Source organism: Drosophila montana, unplaced genomic scaffold (assembly GCF_035044405.1).
Source record: "Drosophila montana isolate Dmon_TW-CO22-7 unplaced genomic scaffold, ASM3504440v1 contig_402_1, whole genome shotgun sequence".
Classification (NCBI taxonomy): Eukaryota; Metazoa; Arthropoda; class Insecta; order Diptera; family Drosophilidae; genus Drosophila; species Drosophila montana.
The window spans coordinates 6894756-6921116 of record NW_026998739.1 but is presented as its reverse complement, the minus strand read 5'-3'; the positions used below and the strand labels follow the sequence as shown (position 1 = coordinate 6921116).

At 35.1% G+C, this 26361-nt stretch overlaps 1 protein-coding gene across 1 annotated transcript in view; it reads left to right on the top strand.

Annotated features, from left to right (window-relative positions):
• The first annotated feature begins 12534 nt into the window (after nt 1–12534).
• The window catches only part of beat-Ib (beaten path Ib), a 130051-nt gene continuing 116224 nt past the window's right edge, over nt 12535–26361 (top strand). Inside the window, exon 1 of the mRNA XM_064697885.1 lies at nt 12535–12555. The gene's annotated coding sequence lies outside the window, so the exon portion shown is untranslated. The remainder of the gene's footprint in view (nt 12556–26361) is intronic.

Here is a 26361-nt window from a genome sequence, read left to right as displayed (position 1 = left end):
CACAATTAAATAGTATGAAATAATTAACAATCGTCCTCTGAGATATTCCAATTGTATGCATCATAATTTGGTTTTTATTTAAATATATTTGCTGAATTTAAAACATTTCCTTTTAGATAAAACACAATATGTTTATAACTTTATAGCCTGTACAGTATTATTTTATTTTTTTATTATTAGTCCTTTTTTCTGTGGCTGGTTGACCATCAAGTCCCATACCAATTTGCAGTTCTTAACTCCTTTGCTGGCCATTACTCGACAATAATAAGTCGTAAATATATTTTGCTGCTTCATAATTTCTTGCCACAAGGTTGAAAAAATAATATATATATATATACATATATATATATATAAACATACAGATATACTAAAGGCGGGCAGTTGCGAAACAAACAAACCAACTTACTTAGAAAAGGAAGCCGAAGAATTTGCCGAGCATGGGGCAGTGAATGGGAAGCAAAGAAAAGGAAGTGAAAGGCTTACAATTCGCCAGGACATTTAAGCAGATTTGCCTGTTGTCTTTTTTGCCCCAAGCCGTTCCGCTTTCTCTTTCTCTTTCTCTCTCTTCCTCGGTCTCCCCTCCCTCTCACACGCTCCATGTCCTTTCATATTTTATCATTTTTTCGCATGTTGGCGCTTCCTTTTTGGCGTGCGGCATGCCCCACGACCGACTCTTTTCCTCTTTTGTGCTTATAATTTCTCACGTTTTCCTGCAAATGCAGCACAAAAATTCTCGTAGTAACTTTTAATTTCATGCCATTTAATTCGTTGAAAGCGGAAAGGAAAGAAATACAAAAAAGCACAAAAAAATGCCAAGATGAAGCCATGCAAAAGAAACAAGAAGAAGCACACGCTTGAGTGTGTCTCTCTGTGTCTGTGTATGGGTCAGAGCGAATAAAAAAAAAAGAAGAAGAATTTGCCACAGGACACGCTTTATAACAAAAGTTGTTTCCTTTGTAACTTTCTGTATTTTTTGACTGATTTTTTTGTTAAGAGCTCAGAGAAGAAGGCACAAAAAAAATGAACTCCAAAATACGCATTTCTCACATTTTTTGTTTGCGTATCTTTTGCATTAATTTTTTGTTGTGTTTTTTGAGTTATGTTAAGACTTACCTTTGGGTACTTTTTGTTTAGAAGAGATGTTTTTCAACCAGCGTGTTGTTATTTGGTATTTCTATTTTGCTGATACTCTCAGCAATTGGTTGAGCAATATACAAAAAAAAAATAATTAAAACAAATGGCACAGGCAAAGGAACATGAATATCATAGGCATATATACCCTGTAAAATATATAAAAAAAATATATATAAGTTTGTCTGGCGTTCGTAAAACATCAGTTTAAATGAGGTTCGACTTTTAAATTAGTTTACGATTTTTAAAATGATATCCTCTTAAGTATATATACCACACATTAAAATACGAATAGGAGAGAATAAAGAAATTATTAAAATTATTATATTATTAATAAATATATACATAATTATACATAATTATACATTACCAATATACCCTCTATGTGCAAGTAGTTAAGCGCTAGCTGGCTGGTTGCCTTTTTTAGCGACATAATAAGTTGAGAGTGCCTGACTAGAATATACCCTGCTGGGCTGCTTAAGGTTAAGTATACATTGATTTTAAATGCTTACAAAAGCGGCGCGAGGTATGCCAAAAATATACCACACACAAATACTATGCCAAATATTATTAAAAATATTCCATACACAAAAACCTTGACAAATGTAGTTAAAAAAAAAAGATTTATTTTTACTGCGGTACATAATAGTTACCATATAATATCTACATATCGCAATTTTTTTAATTTAAAATTAAGTAAATATTGGAATTTAAAACAGATGTTGCTTAAGAGGTTTTTGACTGTGAATAGGGAATTACCTATTCGAACGCTCCCAACATGTTAACTTCTCTAAAAACAAGAAAGTAAGAATAAGAAGATTTAATAATATTAAAATCCAGACCACTCCCAAGATTCGTACATATCCTAAAACATAAACGAGATAGTAAATATATTTTAGGCGCGCCAAAGATTTAATACCCTTGTTCCCTATAACAGCTATATGATATAGTGATCCGATCCGGCTGGACTACATATGTAGAGCCTGAAACAGAAAGATGGACCTATGCAAAGTTTTTAAGACGATAGCTGTAAGACTGAGAGACAAGTTCGTATAGAAACAGACGGACAAATGGACAGGTCTATATCAACTCGGCTGTTGATGCCGATCCACAATATATATATACTGTATAGAGTCGGAGATGTCTGCTTCTATGTGTTGCACATTTCATGCCAAATTTTTAATACTCTCTGCAAGTGTATAAAGAGGAAATGATAGTGTCAAAAAGCACAGAACATTCATTTTATTAGCTGGCCAGTCGACTCGCTCCACTTCCGAATAGTTTGACTCGTATTTGTTATTTTTTTTTTTATTATCAGCTCATTAATGAAGTAAAAAACTTTTCGACTTTTCGCTTCTTATGCGTTTTATTACAAATTGCATTCATTAAATTTTCGTCTATGATTTTATTTTCACTTTTATTTCCAGTTTTATTTTTTTTTATTATTTGCTTTTCGGTCGTCTTCTGGGAGAGACCAAAGAATTAAGTGCTTAGTTTTTTTGGCTAATTACGAGTAGTTGAGGAAAAGCTGGAAAGAAAAACTTTGCCAAAGTTCACAACGTGCGGCATTAAATATTTAAATTGCTGGCGAGCGCGGCCATGGCAAGAAAATTGATTACAGTTATGTGCGGAGGGTTTCATAATCAAGGAAAACTCGGAAAACAGAGAAGCTCGGCAACTTGGTGAAACAGTCAGTCCCAGGGCTTTAACCAAAGCCAAAAGGTGGCCAACTAATAAAGTTGCGCACAGAGCAGCTTAGGCCACGCCCACAATTGCACAACTTGCACATTGTTGGCCTCGCATAAGTGTGCGTGTGTGTGTGTGTGTGTGTGACGGCGAGTGCAAGTGCGTGTGTGTGCGTGCAACTTTTCTATATCGCACAGCTTGTTATATGCGTGCCACATTAAGTCTACCTGGTGGCACAGCTGGCTCGACGGCGCGGTTGCCGTGTAGCCGACAAAGTTTTTAACCATTACTTAACTGTTATGTGCACCTTAAGGCTACTCACACACACACACACACACAAACACGCGCGCGCTTTCGCTCTCACACACTCGCATAAAATCACTTGGGCCCGAAAGTGAAACTTAAAACTGGCAACTTCTTCGCTCTGCCACGCCGTCGACGCTGACGTCGGCGTCGCTGCAATTGCAACAAAACTGCAAACATGTTGCATACTTTGATGTGTGCCGCAAGTTTTTAACCAAGTTGAAGTGGCAGGCGCGTGGGCGTGGCAGCTGCGCTGCCGTTACCAGCATCAGTTGCCATGCAGCTCAGCGCGCGGCATTATTTATTAATATTTCGGGTATAATCATTCATATATATGACATTTATTTAATTATGTAATAATATGTCAGTTATGAAGAGCACTTTATACAACTCATAAGAGCATGGCATAAATTGCCACCTCATGTTAACTCTGAAATACAACAACATAATATTTATTTTAATACTGAAGCTTGATTTTGCGTGCATTTTGTTCACTTAGTTCAGAAATATATAATAAATATATAATGCTGGTATTGGTGATCTCTGCATTTTAATCAATTTAATAAGCTTGCTCGAGGTCTGGGGATTAATTAATTAATTTCAAAAATGAAAACAATTTTGCTTTAATATATTTCTTCTTCCATATATCTTGGCTGCACTCCGGCCACTATCTTCACTATCTTCTTTGACGTGGAGATTGAAACCAGTTTCACCGCAAGACTTTTAGCCAGCAAATTAAATATAGAATTAATATATATTTTTGTATATTTAATGATTTTTGGTCTAGCAAAAATTGGTTGCAACAAAATTGTTTTTTTTTAGAAAACATTTTTTGTTTTTAAAGATATGTTGATATGTTAAGCAACATTTTGAATTGCGATTTTTGTTGCCCCTAAAAACTTGTGTAATTCAGCTTAATGTAAGTCTATCAGAGTGTTTAACCTTTGGCAATAGATAACTTTCAATTATTTTATTTTTCTCTGTCTCTTACTTTCTCTCTCTCTCTCTCTCAAAAACTTCGACTTAACCAAGCTTGCTGCCGTACATTTTAGGGAAATCTATATATAAAATCGAATGCAATAAAATTAGATGTAAATTAAAGAAAAATTCTCCTTTTTATAATAAAGCATAATAGAGCATATCCTCAATCAGAATATTTTTCATGCCTGAGTCTCGCAATAGATAAAAATATTATTCATGCATGAACGTCGAAATACCCTTGAACCCAATTTGATATAAAATCGGGAAACCCTATTTATATTTAAACATGCGGAGGCTCGTATCGTCTGAAAAACCTGAAGCTTAACCCAGTAAAATTTTAGTCAAGCATAAAGTTAAATTTCTTACTCAAAAAAAAAACAGTAAAATTTTCTTCAACCATTAATTAAATTTCTTGGTCAAAAATAAGCCCAGTTAAATTATCTTGAAGCATGAAGTTTTATTTCCTGCTGATAAAGCCAGGTTTTTAGACAGAAAATTGAAATGTCATTAAATAAAAACTATATAAAAACCATAGAACTCATTTCCTGAGTCAGTTATGTGTATTATTTCATTATCAATTCAAAAATTCAAATTTCATCAATTTCATTTATTATGAAAATGAAAATGTATTGTCTTCATCTATTTCCTTTATCATCGTCTCTTTGCAAAGTGACAAATTTGTGTGCGCACATATTTACAGCAAAATTGACAAATAGATATCAATAATAACAAAGGGAACTACAACAACAACAACAACAACAACAACAACAGCAACAATGTATCCTGATAACAAAATATCTATAAAAAATAAAAAAATTGATGATGTTGGAAAAATTTGCTGAAAAATTGCGCATCATCAGCATTGACAACGTCATCGAGATCAAAGGCGACTCAACAGCGACTAGTTTAGTGTCAGGCACGCATGTGGCACGCCCACTTGTGCCGCCCCCCGCCCAACTGCCAGTAATATTGTTGCAACGACAATACATTTAATATTGACAGCAGCCGAAGAAGATGAAGACGAAAATATCAAGAAATTGTTTTGCGGCAAACTTTTCTCTCTACACTTTATTTCATTTATTTTCCTTGTCATTTTTTTATTTTTTATTTTGAATGTTTTTCATTTCGTTCGCCTCGTGGCACATTCAATTTATCTTGTGAATCATTCACATATTCATAGATAAAGCGAGCCGCTTGTCCAGGTGGAATCAATTGACGACGCACCTGACAATTGGTAATCAACTTGAAATATCCACAAAAAAAAAAAGAATAGAAGCTGTTGATTATTCCCTAGCCCAGGTTCAGCTATATGTGAATATTTGATTGGTATATAATGAAAAGAATTTTGTAAATTCGGAATGGAATTCAATTGAATATGCTTGAACTGCAAATATTTATACAACTGATAGTTTTGTAACCTAAATAAATTGAGATGTGGTTTGGCCCGAATTGGAATGGAGGTGTGTCATGCCTGAAATTCATATAAGTAAAGATGGCAGAGAAAAGGGTTTATTTTTATACTGGGCTTGCTCTGTTTAGAAGTTATTATACTCTCTATTGACTAAAATTTGAATTAGAGGGTATCATGAGTTCTCATAATGTAGACACATTCATAATTAGCAGCTACAGAAATTTGAAGAGCTGGAATATTTTATGTTGAGTAGGTTTTTATATATTTATTTATTTTTTCAATGGTTCTTTTCGTTTTCCCAAAACCGATACACATTTATACATTTTTGAGCCCTCTAAAAGAAATGTTATAATAAATCATCATAAATCATCAAAATTATTCAAAAATATATAATATGTATTTGGAGCTGGCAACTCTGCCAGTTAGAGTTATCGATGAGAGCCTGTAGCGTCCGATGAAATGTTAGACGTCTGTTTTGTAACAGAAGGAATGATACCAGGAGATGGTTGGGTACGAGGTTCCAAAGCGAAGACACCTCGTTGACTATAAAAACGGAAATGTTTCATTAAACCAATAATTAAACAAATTTATCAAGTAGATAAGAACCAAATGTATTCAGATATTAAACTGGATAATTCTGGAAAATCGATCCATACATATTTAAAATAGATATAATATACATAAATATAAATACATATCTCCCACCAAAAAAAAAGAGGTTGCCTTTCAGCAGGTTACCGCCTTTTCGTTATGCACAAACATTGAAATAGATATTTTTATGCTCTCCAAATTGGCTTCAGCAGGTTGGGATATTCCAATAAGAGTTTTTTCGTTGCCTAAGATCTCGTCTGCGCATTCTTTATCAAAATAATATTCAAATAAATTCCTCAAATATTCCAATATTATTCCAGCTTTGCAATAATTATGTCTAGTTATCTTCTATTGCTTCCTGTTGCAGTTTAAAATTGTATAAATTGTAATTACGCATTTTAAAATTGTGAATTGTGTTTAGTTTTTAATCCACTTTCAATTGATTTGTTAAAGCGCTTTTTTGTTGCATTGTCATTATTTATGCTCTGTTAATTATGTGGCACACGGGCAAACAGATTTCTTGCCCACTCTATTAACACTGCCTACAAAAAATATACACGCACACACACACACCTATCAGACTGTGCATAAATAAAGCCGATTTGATTGCGTTATCTGTTTGAAATTGTTAATTGCTACAGTATTTGCTGTTGTTGTTGTTGTTGACACTCATTTGTATAAAAATGTTGTTGTTTTTATTAATTTTGCATTTATTAAAGTTTAATAGGCTGCCAATTGTTTTTGGCTTTCGACAGCCCATGTGTAATGTCGTGCAGTATATGTGGGAATTTTAGACATATTTATCCCTTATTTGTTACGATTTGGCTGTAAAAAAATAAATCTAATATAAAGAAAAATTATTTAAAATACAAAAAAAATAAACAAATAGTTTCTGTTTGTTGTTTTTATTATATATTAATGCCTAATGCATAGATAAAGACTAAATCACCATAAAATATACATATTCTTAATAATTATTAACAGCCGAGTTGATATACCCAGAACCATCTTTTTTCTTCTGTTTGTCTGTTTGTATGCAAAGCATTTTTCAACACTTTACCTTTTGTCACTAATATAAAAATGTAATAAATAAATAATAGTCAAAACAAAAAACATAATGATTTTATTGCATTTAATCAGTAAAATATATAATGTATACGTAACAAAGTATTCATATTTAATTTTATAACTTTTTACTTAACACTTTTATGGTATAATTAAAATCAATATATAATAAAAAAATATATTAAAAACAGACAAACAAATCATTTTACTGCATTTAAGCATAACAAATTTGGCGGATATATGAATAAATATTCATATAAATATAAACATATGCCATATTAGCATATAAAATATATAATTATTCAAAAACATTTTTGTTGTTGTTATTATACAACACTTTTTATCTAACATAAATATGTATAAAACTATTTTGGTCTACAAAAAGCAGAACAATTTTTATTTTCAGCATATATATGAATTCGAAGGTTTATTTTTAAGAATGTTATATGTTCTCTTCACAATTATTTCGTGTATTTTTTTGCTGAAAATAATACTTCAACTAGAAAAATATTCATGTGTCAATGAGGTACAAAAAATGAATGTATTTTGCTTTGTAAAAAAATGTATATTGCTTTACAAATCAACTTTCTTTACCTTTATGCTTAATTGCAATACAAACATGAGCTGCAATCGCTTAAATTTTTATAAAGTACATCTTTGTAATATTCTTACAATATAACCTCAAACGGCGGGCAACCCAAATCGCAACGCTTCGCATTTCAAAGCGTTTTTTATGGCGCGTTATTCAAATTCAATTTGTTGCCTTTGCTGCTGAGGCTTGCAAACTGTGTCGTTTATGGAGTTGTAAGCGGGGGCCGTTGGCGCGGAGGACACTAAAAAATTGTAAGAAAGTATCGAAGCAGCGAGGTTATGCATATGCCCCATTGAGCACGCATGCAGTAAAGGCAGGGGCGGAGCAAGGGCGCAAAAGTTGTGCACATAAAGCTGCAATAAAAAGGGGGAGAGTGGTGGCAAGCAAATAGAGTGAGCAAGAGAGAGAAAGAGAGAGAGAGAGAGAGAGCTAGGAAGAAGAAATTATATGACAAACATCAATAAACTCAACAATAAAATGCATGGCCTGAAGAAGCAAATGGAGGAGACGCGTGCATAAAACGCAATGTCCTTGGACACATGCACACACACACACACTCGCACACAGTTTGTATCAGAAAGTTGTTAAAGCTGAAAGGAATTGTTGTAAATTTGTGTAGCTGTCAAAGAGAAGCCGCCCGGCTGAGGCAGGGCTGGGCCCGGGTGGCGCACATAATTATGCAAACTAATTAAAATGCTCATACGATGCGTTCGCCTGGCTATCCGTGTGGTGGTGCTGCTTTCTCTTCTTCTATATGGCTTCTTCTTGTTGTTCGCCGTCTTCTTCCCCATTCTTGCCCATTGCGGGCGCCACACCCACTCATTTGCCATTGCCTGCTGGCTGCCCATTTTTAATTAACAGTAAGCGACCAGCGATGGGTGCGAGCAAAATAAAAGACAAAACACGAGTGATAGTTGGGCGAAAGGACATGAGATAGGTAGCTGAGCAAGATATATGCGAACCGGTGCGCTGAAGGGGGCAGGGGGGGGGGGGGGGGGAGCGAGACAGGGCAAACAAAAATGAAAGACACTCACTTCCGCTTGACATGTTGTGGAATGTTGTGCACATGCATTTGACTCTGCTCAACGACTGTGCGTGAGAGTGTGCGAGTGTGTGTGTGTGCTTGTCTGTTCTGTGTGCGTGTGCGTGGTGCACAAATATAAAAGCAAACCGCAGAAACACAAATATAGTTGCATACTTTCGAGCGCCCACACATAAATGTGTTCGCCGTGCGCCCAGCGAAAAATGAGATGAACTCGAGTGGCAGCGTCAGCGTCAGCTTCTGCTAATATTTTTTCTAAAATCACACTGAACAAAAAATATATAACTGCAAACTTAGGGCAATGCGTATATGTTGAAAATGTATAGGCATATACAGCATAAAATAATTGATATAAAATAAATATAACAAAGATCAAAGCAGGTGTCGTAAATTTAACTTCTTTATGATCAATTATAATCCGCCTGAATTTTATTATTTCATGATGATTTTTAATTGAAAATTGTGTATAAAAACATTTAGAAACTCCAAAGCTTGGTTTCTTCCTGATGACGTTTCTGAGGAGAGTCAAAATATATTGAAGAAAAAATAAATAAATTGTGTTTTAGTACAAAGCACAAGCAATAAAATACCCACAGCCAGCCAAATCAAATGTCATATAACAAAACTTTATAAAGAATTAGAATTACAATTAGAATTGGAATCAGAATTACAGTTAGATATATAAAACTAGAGCTTTTGATGAACTCAATAAAAAAAGAAAAAAACTAAAGAAACACCTATGAAATATATTTACTAAAGTAAATTCTTATAAGCAAAACAAAGTTTTATCCATTCTACCTTAATTTGTTGCGTTTAACAATGTTTGATTTCAGCATTATTTAATTCATACAAATATAATAAAATATATTGTGACAGGCTGACGAGTCAGCTGCTAGTCAGCTGTTGTGATCTTGTCTTTTTACTCATCACTAGCTTGAAAGTGTTCAGGAAAAGGGGAAATAGTCACTTGTAAAGCAGAGTTGATTGAACACGAAGACTGAATGGTGAAATTAACAAAGATACATACATAAATATAATAAGACTATCACAAATTTGTATTATTATTAATGATTGATATGAGTGTGAGAGGTTTTAACTATCAACATATTGTTGAAATATCGCTGAATATTATAAAAAGGATATTCGGCTAAAACCATAGCATAAGCTACATAGGAATTCAAATTCTGATCAGTCATTCGAATCAGTATACATAGAAACTCGAATCTTGATTCGCGTGACGGATCAGAATTCGAATTTATATTAATTATTATTTTTATTTAAATAATTAATATATATTAATGATTATTTTTATTTAAAATCTGCCCGCTTTTTGGTCAAAAATAAAATAATTTTCTGTGAACGTTGGCAATTAAGTATCCTTATATTATATTTGTATATCTCTCTGTTTCTGTGGAGTTAGACATCTACTCCTTGGGGGAGGTCGAGTGGGTGTTTCCTTCCGATTCCTGATTCGAGTGACTGATCGAACTTATAATCAGCGTATACATGTCGAATAGTTTTACTGAAGGCAGACAAATCAAATACTGCAGACTTTACCAGAATTATGCACATGGACATATAATTATAATATATCTATATGACTCCGATTTCAAAAAGCTTTTAATATTATGGAACAAGTAGTTGAAATAGAACAAGTAATGTTATGATCTAAATATATAAATAAGCTAGGAAAATATAAGATATTAGTAAGTGTAAAGATGTTCAACGAAAACGTTGGCGACTTTTCCATGCAATAAATATTTTCTTAATTGGCTGGAACTTCGGGTCGTGATATCTTCATAAAATAACTTTGTTTTAACAGATATGAGCAATCTATTTTGACAACCAGCTTCAAGTCGCTAACACGCGAGATATTTAACGATCTCAATAGGAATCGATTAATGTCGCTTTTATTCATTTCTGTAAATAATTATTATTTTACTTGAAAACTCTAGTTGTACCTCTATATTTATGAATGAAGAGACGAACCCTATTGAAACATCGCTCTTCACATTTTCTTTAATTTTTATTGAGTTGACCCTGTTTTTCGAACAGTGCAGCATTTGATTCCCCAGTTGAGCCGTCGAAACCCCAAAAAGTCAGCAACACGTTGCCTCTAATGATATGACTAACGTTGACAGCACGTCATTCGCATTCAGATTGCCTGCTGCTGTGTGTGTGTGTGTGTGCGAGCGTGTGTATGTACACACATTCGCAGTGTGTATTCTGTTTGGGGAATAAATTGTTAATTATTATTTGAAAAGAGTTACAGCGCATTTTCGCAGCGCTGATGAGGGCCCGGACCCGGACCAGGCCCCGGACCCGGACCAGGCTCAGGCTAAAGTCGGCAGCCGCTTTCGCTTTTATGTGCGCCAGGGCTTTTGTGAGATACTGCGGTTGACTGCCAGGCCTCAGTTGCATGCACATTTGAATCTAAATTTCTATGGAGCCAGCGCTGGGCGGCAGTCAGGCGGGTTTGACGGCGGTTTGGTGTGGCGGTCGGTCGGTCGGTCGGTCGGTCGGTCGGTCGGGGCTGTCTAAATTAACATTCGTTCGCGCCCAGGATCTGTGCATTAATGTGCCCTCAATTCTTACCATATGCGTGTGCTCATTTCGAATGCGCATTACAACAACAACAATTGCAACAAGCACAACTTTTGCAGTTTGCTGTGTCAATTGAAATGCAACAGCATCAGCAGGCACGAGCTGCAGCGGGCAGGATTTGTCCCGCTGCTGCTGCTGCTGCTGGTAAATTAAAAAAAAAAAGAAAGACTGTGTAGCATACATGGCGTATGTGTAATATTTTTATTACACTTGCCTTCTAATTAGGCAAGTCAGCTGTCAGCTTGTCAGTTACTCTGAATGTGAACTGTGCCACTGGGCGGCAGCTTAGCTCAGCTCAGTTTGTGCTCTGGTTTTGGAATTTGCATTTGCGTTTGCTTTCAACTAATTTGCCTGGCTTCGTTTCAGCTGTTGATTAATTTGCAGTGTATTTGGGCCAGGCGGGCAATTGCAGTCATGTGGAACAGCATTCATAGTTCATTTCTATCAACATTATCTTGCAAGAAAATACAATATACATATATGTTCAGAATTGCGATAACGATTTTGATTGAAGAATATTGCATATAATGGATAAGGCATTGCCATCTAATAGCATGATTCCACTATGCTAGACATTTGTTGCATGTATAAACTTCACATCCTGCGATTCCATAAGCCAATTGTCGGTAACATCCGAATAGCAAACTTACTGCTTCTTTAAACGGTTTGACTTGATTTACCTTAACGCCGCAAGAGATCAAATAAAGCAGCCTCGAAGTAGGGGCTCTATTAAATGGCCTTTTTAATTAGTAAAATTTAAAATTTTAATTTTTACTTTCATATATAACATAACATCGATACGAAATTCGATAGAGCATCGCAAAAAACACAAATTATGTAAATTATAATTATATTTATTAATAAATTGTATATTAAATTAAAATTAAATAACTTTATTTTAAACATTATATTTCTTTAAGCACAAGCTTGAACCCATCTGAAAGTCGAAGACTTTTTTTTAATAAATTACAAATGTTTAAATATACAAATATATAAATAATAAATAATTATTTAAATAATAATTTATTATTTATTTAATAACTTATATTCCTTTCAATTTCGATATTTTACACATACTTTCATAATAATATTTATTTTCTCTTTTAATATATTTCAGGTTTTTGGCTCGCTGTTATATTTAATGCACCTGTAAGTCACATTTTTTAATTTATTATAATTCTATTTGTACTATTTTCAATGTCATCGGGGTCATTTGATTATATTTAAATTGTTTACAAATCTTATTTGATTTTCTGTTATGTTTCTGTACCTTTCCATATTATTATTTCTTTTTTTCTAATTGCCATTTAATGTTATTTCTTGTAGTTATTTAATAATATTTGTTACTCAGACCATTGTATTTGACATTATTTGCTTTCAATTTTCCTTTCCTATGATCAAATTGAGTATATCCTCTTTTGGCTAAAACCTTCCGTATTTAGGCAGCATCTAATGAGCTGTTGCTCAAGCTCTCAAGGCAAGCAACTTTGAAAGTTAAATCCCCTACATGATTTTGCAATTCCACAACTTAAACATCACCACGAAAATCGATTTCAATTCAATTTGTTTGATTGGCGCCGCGTTTAGATCAAACGAACTAAATGCCAGCCACGTTCGAAACTAACATATACCCGCACACAGTGTGAGATATACGGCCCACACACACACGCACACATACACACACTGTTTTGGTTGCAATCACGAAAATGGCCGGGCAATAATTGCGCGTGTCGTTGGCTGCAAACTGGAACTGTTTCTACCTGTTTCACATGCGAAATTAGCTTAAAATGGCTGACGCTAATGTGCAAACAGCCCCAGACCCTTGACACCCGCCCCCAGCAGCAGCAGCTCGGGCACCCACAGCTTACCCCCAAGCCCCCCTTCACCTATCCACTTGCGCATTAATGCCTTTTGATCTGCACCCAAAATGAGAGCCGGCAAACTTTTCAACGTACGTGTCTGGTGACGCCAAAAAGTATGCAACGCGTCGTTTCGTTACGGAAAGCGCGCACAACCCACGCACACACACACACACACACAGAGAGAGACACACGCGCCACACCCACAAAAAGGCGACAAGTCTCTTCACTCTTCTGGGTCTCTGCTTCTTCTCTGTTCAGCTGACTTCTCGCCAGTCGCAGCAACTTTCAATTAAACGCAATACTCCGGCCAACAAGTGAATTTTAGCCATCAAAGCCGTGAAAAAGATACCGCAAGCAAACTCAGCGTACCATTTTAAATACCGTAAAATTGGGGCATTTTGAATTTGTGCTGCGCTTTGTGACAGGCTTTGTCATATTGTAAAATTTGTGTTATTAATTTTAAAGGGGTAAACCTAATAAAATAGAGCAGAACACAAAATTAAACAGAAATTGTATTAAAAAAATTAGAGTACGGATTGAAAACAGAAGATATAATATGATACGAAAGAAAATAGTACGGAAAAGAGAATCGAAATGAAAAGAATCTAATAAATAAGAGAAAACTGAGGAACAGAAAAGAAAAAAACTGAATCGAAAGATAATGAAAGAAAAGAACAGATCGGAAAGAAAATAAAAGAAAATAAAAGAAAAGAAAATGGCAGAATAGAAATGAGAATAAAGCGAAAGTAAAATAAAACAAGTAATTGGATACATATATACATATACATAAAAAAATTATTAAAAATCTATAAATAATATGTAATACATACAAAACATAATGATAACTAATAAATAATCAATTGTAAATAATAAGTTAATAATTCATAAATAATCAATAATAAATAATAAATAAACATAAATAATAAATGAAAAAATAATAAATAAATAGGAGAATAAATATAAAATATATATAAACAGAACTAAAAAATATATATAAAACAGCCTATGACAACTGTATTAAAATATTAAATTGCAAAAAATGTAATTAAAAATACAGTTGAATTAAGTGCAATAAAATTGAATAAAAATAGCAAGCAATATAACATTTAAAACATAATATTGTTGATAAAGAAATAATAATATAATAAAAGGAAGAAAATTTAAAAGCAAGGTACTTGAAAAAAAAGAAAGAATAGGAAAGGAAAATATACGATATAAATAAATAAAAATATAATAATAATATAATACGAAGATAATGAAAAGAATTCAAGCAAGGAAAAAACTTATACAGAATGAATAGAATAAATAATATTTTGCAAATTTTATAAAATTTAAATTTTTTTAAATGTGAAAGTATATATAAGTATGATATGCATACATATAATTTTATTTATATAAATGCATATCTAAGATTTTTACAACATTTATGTTGATAAATGCAGTCCACGTCAAAGAGCTAACATTAATGTTCCACCAGCTGATCAAAGAGTATTCGTCAGCCCAGCAAATAACTATCTGAATGATGTTTTACTTCAGTTTAATTATGATTGAAGCCCCCATAAACAAGTTCCCAAGTCGAATTATAGCAGAGCCTTCCTTTTTTATGTTATCAGAAATTATTTATCATTTATTATTTCTTTGGAACAGGGTGGACTTTGAGATAATCACAAGCTTTGTTCCTCACCTAAAATCATGTTAGGCATTAAAGCGAAGTAAGTTCTATATAGATTTTAGCAAACGCAGTACCCGAAGCATATTAGTGTATTTTAAATTTCACCTACCATAGATAATATTCATATCGTATTTTTATTGCCATTGCCGGCTTTATTATGGCCGTTTAGCGTTTTTTTATGGCCTGGACTGTGCACTATAGGCTGCCGCCTGCCTGCTGCGCATTTTATTGCACTGCATACCATGCCCGGTTGGCTTGCGGAGGGGTGGGTGAGGGTGAGGTTGAGGGTGAGGTTTTGGAGGTAGGGTAGCATAACGGGGTCATTTGCTCTGTTGGCTTTTTGAAAGCCATAAAAATCGAATGACGGCGGTCGACGCCAAACAAATCGATTTGTTAAATTGCAGTGCAAAGTACAAGTGGATTCTGCGAGCGCGGGTTAGAGGGGAGTGTTACATATCCTGTCATTTATGATGCCCTTCCCCCCACCCAGCAGCAGCGGCTATGCACTTCCATTTGTTCGGGCTGTCTGCTGTATTGTCTAGCCAGAACATTTTATGGCTTACAAAATTTTATATTTAAAATATTTATTTTATTTTATTTAATTCTTAACATATTTAAATAGGTCCATTTTTTGAATTACAATATATTTTGAATGCTGCATAAAGCACAAGCCCTGCCAACCTGCTCGAATATCGGTTACAGTTTTTTCCGAGTTGTGGGCGTGGCAGCCACGTTCTGCGGTTTTGGTGGTTCGACAATTGTGTTCGTTGGTTGCACGCACCAAGAATTGCGACCACCAAATGCGACTCCTTGTTTTGCTTTTCGGTATTCCTTTAATTTATATTATTGCCCGAAAAGCTGAACAGTGCTTCATTTTTTTGCCGACTAACTAATTTTATCATGCGACAAAAAGTTTTAATTGCACTTTGTGCGCCATCGCAAAGAAAATGCAGCATTAAAATAGCTGTTGGGCTTAATTAGGTGCTGTTTAATGATGGACTGAAATGTTTAATAATTTAATAAATTGTTGCTGTTTGAGAGTCAAATGGTTTTAAGAACAGGGTAAATGTTAGATATTGAAGTAGAGGAAGCCAAAAAATGCATGGATATTAAAAGAAAATATTAGTTTGGGAAATTGCGTCAAATAAAAAGGGAAGTGTTTTTCATGCAACTTCTTAGTTTTATTTTTTCTGCCCAACAATTTTTATCGATACTAAGTGTCCCAATTTTTAAGAAAATAAAAATAGAATACGAAATTAAATTACAATAAAACACAGATTGTTTCAATATGAATTTAATTTAATATAACTTTCTCTACACGAAATTTTACTAATTTTTTTTTATTATTATATATTTATTTATTTATTTTATATATTTAAAACACATTCAAGTTATTTAATAATTATTAAAAAAAAAGAAGAAATACATGTATAGGTTAACATTCTAAAAAAAGATGTAAATTATTGAATATTTATTAAAATAATAATGTATGTATTATAATGTGGATGTACATGCTTAACTACGAACATTTGCATAGTATTATTTTTTAAGTAATTAAAAGTTACTTCTGTTTTAAAATATTTTCTTTGACTTACATACACCTTTTTATTATTTGCTATCTATATTTTATATAATATTTATATAGTTCATTTAAAACTTCATTCAGTTTATTTAAATGAGTTGTCAGCTTAGGCAACTGTCTGATTACTTTGCCACTACTCAAGTCCAGTTAAAGGACTTGCACATTTCTTGGGGCGATGTGAATCAACTCTTGAGACATTCGGTTTGAAATTTGAAATTTTTGGTACCAAAATAATAATATTCTAATTTAGCATAGCAGCTGCCAGTTTCATGCCATTTGGTCTCTGGGCACTGAGCCTTGTCTCTGTGTCAGTTTCGCCTTCAGCGCATGACCACAAAAACCATCTCATTTATCCATGAAAATCTTGTGGCAGCACAAAAAGGAACCTGTGCGCCGTATCCTTTTCATTTTCAACCAACCACAAAACACATTTCGCTTTCATTTCATTTCAAAAATCCGTCGGAGAGAAAAGCAGAATTAAAAGCAGCAAAAAAAAAAAAATGAAATCGAGCAAATGAAAATGAAAATGATGAAAATGCAACTAATTCCTGACGGCTTATGGTTATTATACAGGTTCAGGCTCGGGCTCGGGCGCTAGCTATACTCTATAAGCTGTGGGGGCGTGGCTTCCGGTTTTGTGGCTATAATTTTTATTTTATTTTTGCCAAAAGACATTTAATGCAAACAGCTGAACCTGCCGAGCCGAGAGAGTTGAGTCAGAGATTAACCTTCAACGTCGCTCAGCTGTATATCATTTAATTTTGCGGTAAGCTTAAAATCCAAGCAATCTGCCAAGCTCCCCCTCTTTAAAAATGTAAGCGCAAAAGCAGCTCAAAAGGTACGAATATAGTTTGAATAGGATTCGCTCAAGGTTGAAATGCGACCCAAATTCCATGCGCTTGCTGTAATATCCTGTTGCAGCGGAAAATGGGCAATAGAAAATGTTTTCGACGATTTTTTATCCATAAAACGATATAGGAAAGTACACAGATCAAAAAACTTGAAACCTTTTTGAATGCTTGATTCAATATATTCAAAAATTGTCTGCACAAATCGTGTATTTAAGGAAATAAGCTCGGTACTGGATATCTTCCAGTCTGCCAGACCACAAGCAGAGCAATATTTGTTGTTTTTTTCTTTCAGGCTGTGGCCTTTTGTATTGCGCTGTTGAAAGGTCAAAAATGGAGCTACGCTTTTATAGATTGCGTGCTTAGTGTGCTGTATATTAATTAGAAAAAGAATTGCCTTCGCCTTAAATTGAGAGCTGTGAGCGAGTGGCTGAAACACTTGTTGAAGTTTGGCCAATGTTTAAGGCTTGTCTGTGCCTGGTCTTAACTGACAGACAAACCACATTAACAATGCCATTCAAACTGCATAAATCAGCATTCAAATTAGAAATTAGACAAGACACAGACATGCACACCCACACACACACACACACGCACACTGCCAGCCACTGCGTCCAGATTCGAGAGCTATTCAGACTAAACTCATCTAGAGCAGCCACTTGAGGTTAGCTCTCAGCCCCCTTCCGTCTTTGCACAGATCTGGCAGCAGTGCCCGCTTGCACTCTCGCCCTCCCTTTCCCACTCTCTCTCTCTCTCTCTCTTTCTCTGTCTTTCCCCCTCTGTTTTGTATCTGCAACTCATTCGAGGCACACTCGTCAGCGCACTCATTATTAGGCTCAAGTGCAAATTAGTGTGTTTGTTAGTGGGTTATTAGGTTCTCCTGAGCCGCCTTATGCACTGTTTCCCCTCCCACCCCGTTATCCACATAGCACCTCTTCATGCCCCCCTGCACCTAACCACCCGCTTTTGTTATGCCAACTGAATGAGTTTCTGCTGTGCGAAAATGTTCGCTTGTTTGTCTGCACAGTAAAACTTGAGTCTACAAATTTTATTTCATTGTTTTTCGAGTGCGCTCACAGCTTACAAAAACAGCAACAACAACAGCAACAACAACAACAACAGCAGCAGCAGCAGCAGCATAAATAGACGAATCCTGTGCTGTGTGGGCGTTGTTGCTGGCCTCTGTGTGGGCGTGGCATTGGCACTGCTCATTGTACTTGAATAGTTTTTGCCATCATCGTTTGCGTCGTCGAATGGGCAAAGTTTTCGCAATTAACATGAAAATATATGCACACCCAAACAGAAACACACACACAGCTAAACCAGCTAATGCAGAAAAATTGTGCTGCCTACTTTTGGGCGAGGAGCATAAAAAATTAATTTAAATCAATTTGGGCAACAAACCGGAAGTTGGCCCAACAATAATAATGAAAAAGTATGCATAAAATCACCTTAATTATGGTTAACATCCGTTCACACCCGCCACAGGCCGCGCTTACCGCACCGCAAACAATTTGGCAATGCGCGGCATAATAAAAATTCAATCAGTACACAAAAAATAAAGCACATAAAAAATGACAACAAGAACTGACCCAAAACTCTCAACGAGCTGCCCAAAATGACATTAATTTACACATCAACGATGCGCAAAAGGACGAAGAAGTCCAGCCGAGCTCGCTGTGTGCGGGTGTGCGGGTGTGTGGGCGTATATGTGTTGGGGGGAGTGGCCGGTTAAGGCAGTTGCCGGCAACAGGACGTTGACAAGGAAATGTTCGAAACGCGGCCGATCAGATGACAAAACGCGTTAAAAGGCACATAAAAAAAGGGGCACAAGGAAAGAAATGGAAAATAAAAAGAACACAAATTTTAAGCGTTTACCGAAATTGACGAACACACACATTTCACAAAGCTAAAGAGTATTTTTAGTAATATTTTAAATATCTGCTGAAATGGGGAAGAAATGGAACAGAATATTTAATTAAAATTAAAGAGTTGCAGAATAATTTCCGATGCTGCGGCTGACGCTTTGAACCCAGCTTATTGTTCAAGATTTCACATGTTTTATGTTTATTTTAAAGTAAGCAATTTTAATACCCTGAACAGAAAATGAGTAAAAAATGTATAATGTTTTTGCGCAAATGTATGCAACAGGCAGAAGGAAGCATATCCGACCACTTAAAGTATATATATATTTGTGATCAGCATCAATAGCCAGGTCGATCTAGCCATATCCGTCTGTCTGTCCGTCTGTCTGTCCATCGGCCTGTCCGTATGTATGAACGTAAGGATCTCAGAACCTGTAGGAGCTAGAGACTTACAAATGTAGGTCCTGCTATTGCTCGCGCAGTACAAGTTTGTTTCCGATAATCGATAACTTTCCCTGCTTCCAAGCAATCCATAAATATCGATATAAAATTACTGTTTTTGGACAGCACATTTCTGTTTTCAGAGCTAGAGTCCACAAATTTGACATCTAGCTTCTAGAATAGTATATACAGATCAAGTATCTTTCAATGGATAGCTATCGTCGCTCATTCCCCTCCTCCCCACCTTTAGCGCGAGCTGCATTTGGTGTTGGTAGTAGAAGAAGGTTCAGGGTATTCTCCTAGTCGGAATCCTTCCGGACAAGAGCACTCTTTCGTGTTTCAACATAACTCAAAGCGGCTTAGCTTTCGTTATGGCTGTTTGTTAAGCAGTCAACTTGCTAAAAAAAAATTGCTCAAAATTTCGATTTGAAGCATTAGTTACTTTTGCGAACTGTCCGTGTGTGCGTATCAATTTGTGCACCTCATGAGGTTGGGAATTGAAGCTTGGAATATTAAATATTATAATATATCGGACACACTAAGGTGCGGATAATAGAGGTAGATAATAGAGCCGCAAAACAGAGTTAGCTTAGACCTTCAAGTCCAAATAGATAAACCTGGGCCATCTTGGGTATACGATGATATAGGTATTTAAATTGTTTGAAACAAAGCATCTATACCAGGTTTTGACCACATAAACGGACACAAAAAGGCAAGCACATACTTTTCATATACAAGCATTTTAGCACATGGCCAAAGCCTTTATTTTTCCAACAAATATTAGAATGTTACAGGAGGAGCGAGTTACGACAATGCAGCAAGGGCTAAGCTGACTGTGAAAACTACTTAAGTGAATGTCTAAGCAAATCAACTGCAGGATATTCAGGAAGGCATAATAATGGCAGGCAAAGCAGGGTGGCAACCCTGGTCTGTTCGTGCCATAAACGCCAAGACAAGCAAATCAAGCAACTTGCCACTAATCACAAAGGCGAGCCGCAAGGCGAATGAACAAACAAAATGGCGCACAGCTGCCCCAGCAGAAAATGTCTGCGTGCATGTGTGTGAGTCTGTGTGTGTGTTAGTGCGTGTGTGTGTGTGTGTGTGTGTATGGGTGTGTTAGTGTGCAAGCACGCTCGCCCGGGTATATGCATAATTGAATTTGATAGCCCAAAAGATTGTTATTGCTAGAGATTTGTGTGGTAAGCGTGTCGAGAGCTGAGTGAGTTTTCCAACAGCTGCTGCCGCTGCTCTGCCTGTTCTTCTTCTTCTTCTTATTTTTGAGCTCTATTTACTTTGTGGCAGGCGCAGCTAAATACAAATATTGCTTAAGCCTTTGCCCAAAAACCAAATTAATGCCAGGCTACTTTCAAGCAATATGTAACTGCAGCTTCTTCCGATCTCGAAATTTATCAGCTAGACGACAGTTTGTTGTGTCTAAAAATAAATTAACTTTTCTCCAATTATTTTTTTGTTCCGACACAAACACATCCGGCACACACAATTAATCAGAGAGCATTAATTATTGTAGCCAGATTTAAATGTAGAGTGCGTATGTATGTATTTGCCGGGAGGGCCAAGGGGCTGGGTATATGCAATGCCGGAAATTAAACATACGCCATGTAGGCCAACAAAAAGACGGAAGCTTATTGTTATGCAGCAAATGTGCGCAGAGGCTGAGGAGCAAGCGATTTTCGTAAGGCGATGAAAATGTTTTGGAAAAACAAAATTTTAATATTTAAACATAAAAAACTGCTTATGAGGAAGCAACACAACATCGACAGCAGCAACAGCAACACGGGCTTCAGGCTTAAAGTAAATAAGAGTAGAGTGAATATTACATGGACATGTGTAAGCAATTGATGGACTAAAGTATACTCCGTACTGCATGAGTCTGGCCTTTTAATTTTATATTAAATATTGAAATTTAAATATTGGTAATTCGAATTTTTGATTGCATTTGTTGGTATATAGAAATTAAATAAAAGTAACAAGTGGTCGGCGTAATATACCCTGTAAGCAATAAAAGAGCATTTGGTTAGGATACGTTATGTTCGTAATTTTTGTGAACTTATTCCAATAGTTCTCAAAAGACAGCTAGACGATAGATAAATAGATTCTTAGATCTATTTATATAGTTCATTTAATAAAATATTCTGGAATATTCTTAAATTCTTGCAATTAATTGAAGTAAAAATTAATTATGCCATTTATAAGATTATTATATAATATTAATTATTGTACACATGCATACATTCATTATAAAGATTTGTATCTTAATAATTAATTGTTATAAAATAATATACATTATTTTAAACTAATTAATTTATTATTATATTATTTTATTATATATTAGTATTAACTTATTAATCATATATAATATTATTATGAATAGATTTTAACAAATTAATATTGTATATAATACTATATATTATTTTTAACTATTTTATTTTATATAATATTATATATTATTTTCAACTAACTTCAAAATGTTCATATAATATATTGTATGAATTAATTAAAAATTAAGTTCCAGATTTAAGAATATTCCAGAACATTTTATTTTTTTGTATAATAAAAATACGCAATTTTTATTATAATTATATGGATTGCTTTACGCTGGCGGACTAGAATTAGCCTCTGTATTGTGAATAGGTATTTAAATATTCATCCCTTTTCGCAACACTTTAGGAATAACCAATTTTTATTCGATTTTAATGAGAAGCCAGAGAGACCAATGAAGTAAGATCTTAAATATTTAAGAGCAGCCCGTAATGTAGGCATTAGGTATAAATCAACATTTACTTAACGAAATATCTTAACGTTTTTAAATAGTTGAAGTTTTCTATTAACATATCTACCTCAGCTTCTGCAAGCTTTACAGCTCATCTCTTTTTTTCGTTTGCATTATTCTTAGCATAACAAACCGCTCCTAACTACATTCCAGTCAAGCCAAATTCATAATATATGCAAAATTCGTCGCAACGCAGCGAACATTTTAATTTATACAAATTTTTTCTTTTGCTGACTGACTGTGTGACTTCCTGTTGCAAAATGCAGTCCTATAAGCAGATGGAGCAAAGTTTGCGCAACTTGTTTATGATTTCATGTCAAATACGTGTAGAAGTGGCCGACTGCAGGCTGCAGGCTGCAAGCCTTAAATTCTCTCGCTATTTTATGTTTGCGGGAGGCGTGGCACGTTGTCGAAGGGCCAGACACAGAAGCAGCTGAAATATCCTACAAGTGCAACTTGCACAACAGACACGCCCCTATCTGGCACTAGAAAACTTTTTTGATTTACTATGTGTGGATGGGTGAAGCGGCATCGTTTGGTGTTGCCGCGCAGCATGCGAGCCAGCTTCTGTTGTTGTTGCACGCTTTAAGGCAACCGGAAGTGCAAGTTTATGCTGCATTCTATTCGAAGGATGTGCAACTTCTTGTTGATCATTTAAATATTATGCATATTGTTGATATGCAAAACTTGATTTTGTTTGCATGCTGGAAATCTAATTAAACTATTTAAATATTTGTAAAATTTAGCTAAGTAATTTTGATGAACTAAAAAATTATGCAGGCTATTTAAGCATTAAAATTATTTAAAAAAATATTTTTAATATATAATTAAATCAGTTATAATTAATTAAGTTAATTTTGACTGAAATAGAATAAACTACAATCACGTTCAATTTATTTATATATGTATATGTTTTTTAAATATTTTAATATTATCAATTAGTATTATTTATAAATTTGAATTTTATCTTTTAGCACCTTTTCAAAGTATCAAATATTTCAACTTGAAATGCGCAGAATTTACAATTGCATTTAAAGAGCTGTTGTGCTTTTATTTTCAACAGTTGCAGACGAGCAACCAAAACACAAAAACACACACACACACTCGCACAGACACGGACAACTTTATGGCATGCAGCTGCATTAAACCAGCCCCCCCCCCCCCCCCTCAAAGCCTGAACCCGCCCACCAACCTACCAACACTCACAAAACGCAACTTCAAACCAAACACTTTGCATATGTGTATTCTCCACATAAATGCATTTTAAAAATATATATATATATATTTAAAAAAAAAAAGCGAGTGCAAAAATATGAAGAAGAAAAAAACGAATGCGGGAAAAAAATATATGCGAAAAAGAGAAGAGAAATCTTTTATGCGCCTGAAAGCACGCTTCAGTATAATTTGCGGTCATGTTCATTGATCTCCTGGGAAGCATTAAAATTTAATGATTTATATTATGAAAACCGTTGGGGGAAAGCCGGTTGGCAAATAAATTTATGTAATGTCTCTGCTGCGTTGCGCGCTTTAAGGGGTTAACATTGTGAAATTAACAACAATTTGACTTATGCGCGGGCGTAAATGCCAACACACACACACACATACCAAGCACACGCACACAAAGAGGCCACAATAGCTGCGCCCAAAAGTATGCTAAACAGCCCAAACGAAGCCAGCAAAAGTCATAATTCAGCTAGGAATAGAGGGAGCGGTCGCCAGGGGGGCTGAAGTTGGGGCTGGGGTTGGTTTTGGGCAAAACTTGGCGAAAGGTAGCAAGAAATGTGAGTTTTGGGCCCGCCTGCAACTATTAATCAGGCTTTAATTGTTTTGCGTGTGTGTGTGTGTGTGTGTGTGTGTGTGTGTTGTTGGTTACATTTGTGTGGGCCAAACAGTCAGACAGACAGCTAGACAGTCGGACAGACTGAGACAGCAAACCGTAACAGACAGAGAGACACACATGCGCGCTCAGTTGAGGCCCATGCATCATGCGGCCAAAATCTTTTTGTAATCTCTGGCATTTGTCTGGATTTTTCGTAAAGTCTTTGAATAGATTTATGCCCCTCTGACAGGCACAAGATGTGTGCTTCTTGTGTCGCGTGTAGCTATAGCTTAAAGTATCTTAAAGATACGGCTACTGCCAAAAACTTGCAAGTGATATGTCCTAAACTTTTCGATTTCTTTTTTGCTCAGAAGCAACCCGAAGGTATTGGCAGTGTTGCGCATCGAATTGCAAATGCTCTGTAAAATAAAGAAATTTAAGAACTAGAAAAATATCGAAAATAAAAAAAAATGTTTATGTTTATTTCTCTTATAAACTTTCTGTTTTTATTATTAGTATTTAAAAAGTATACCGAAATTCTCTAAGATTCTATGAAAAAATCTTTGAAAAATATATCGATTTCATAATATATCGAACAATAGCCAACCATCGATAACTACTTAAAATATATTTCTACCAAACTATTTCTTTTCCCTATTAAGAACCTGTTATGATATTATAAGGGTAAGCTAGGGATGTGTATACTATTTGAGAATTATCGATAACCGATGGCACCAAATGGTAACATGTTTTGCTCGATTTTTATTTTCCTCTGAGCTGGCTAAAAACAAGTTAAATCAGACTTAAAGCGAACACTTATCGATAACACCTAATCCGCTGCTGTGCCAACCCTAGCAGCTACACCTCCTACCAGAAGCATCTGCAAAAATATTATTGCACAAATCTAAAATGCCAAATGCCAAATTCTATGTAAAGGCTTATAAAAAATGTATGCTTCAAGTTTTAATGCCTCGGTGAAAACTCTTGTATATATGTTGTTGTTATTGTTGCTGGCAACTCTGGCAACTCTCTGGCCGTGACAACGGCAAACACATACAACACTTGCCGAGAGTACACCCAGTGCAAGTTGAAGTGGTTTTTGCGCTGCGGTTGCACAATCGTCTGTGTTTGTGTTCGGTTCTTTTGCAAGTATTTTTTGTTTTTTTCGTTTTTTTTTTTATATATTTTTTTTTTTTTGTTTTTACGTCCATGTCTGCACAGGCTGCGGTCAAGGGTTGTGTTGGTGTTGCCAAAGTGTTGCCATATATTCTAAATATGTTGGTTGCTTGTTCGGTGCGCCGTTGACCAGTTGGCTATGGCCACTTGGCTGGCCAGCTGGCCAGCAGTTGCCGGAGCTGAATCTCTGGGCTGGAGGGCGGCACAATCCACAGGAAAGTGGCCCAAACGACAGTTAAACGCAAAAGCGGCTAAAGCGGGCTCTAAAAACCACTTGGCAACTAAACGCGTGATTTATGCCGCAACTATGATAAGAGCTGGCAGCGAACAAGCCGGCCTTAAAGGTGGAACAAATGCAGAAAAAGAAGGATTTACTAAAAATTACAAAAGAATTTTATTTTTACATAAACTAGACACTTTTGAATTGTGCTCACACAAGCCAGTTAACTTTTTTTACCTATTGCCGAAAACACGAGGCAATATTTATAAAATTCCAAAATAATTAGGCAAGTTTTTTACAAAAGCAAAAAGGAACATGATACATATTAACTTTTACATTAATTTTGAGCTTAATTCATGGAATTAAATAAATTTGTATGTGCTGAAAATAAAGAGAAAAGCTTATTGTATTGTGTAAACAATTATCAACTCAAATACTTTTCTCATATCTATATTTTTCTGTCTGGCCATCTAATAAGTGTAAGTAAGCAAACAGTGTTAGGATTTTTGACATAAGATGTGTCCAAATATATTTGAAATTCATTTTCATTATATAATTTACATTTTTGTTGATGATGACGAGCTGACTCGATCGAATGATCTTACAGAACTTATCTTACATTAAAGCCATGTTTATCAAATTCATATTTCTTCTTTTGATAGTAAATAAAACGAAGCCA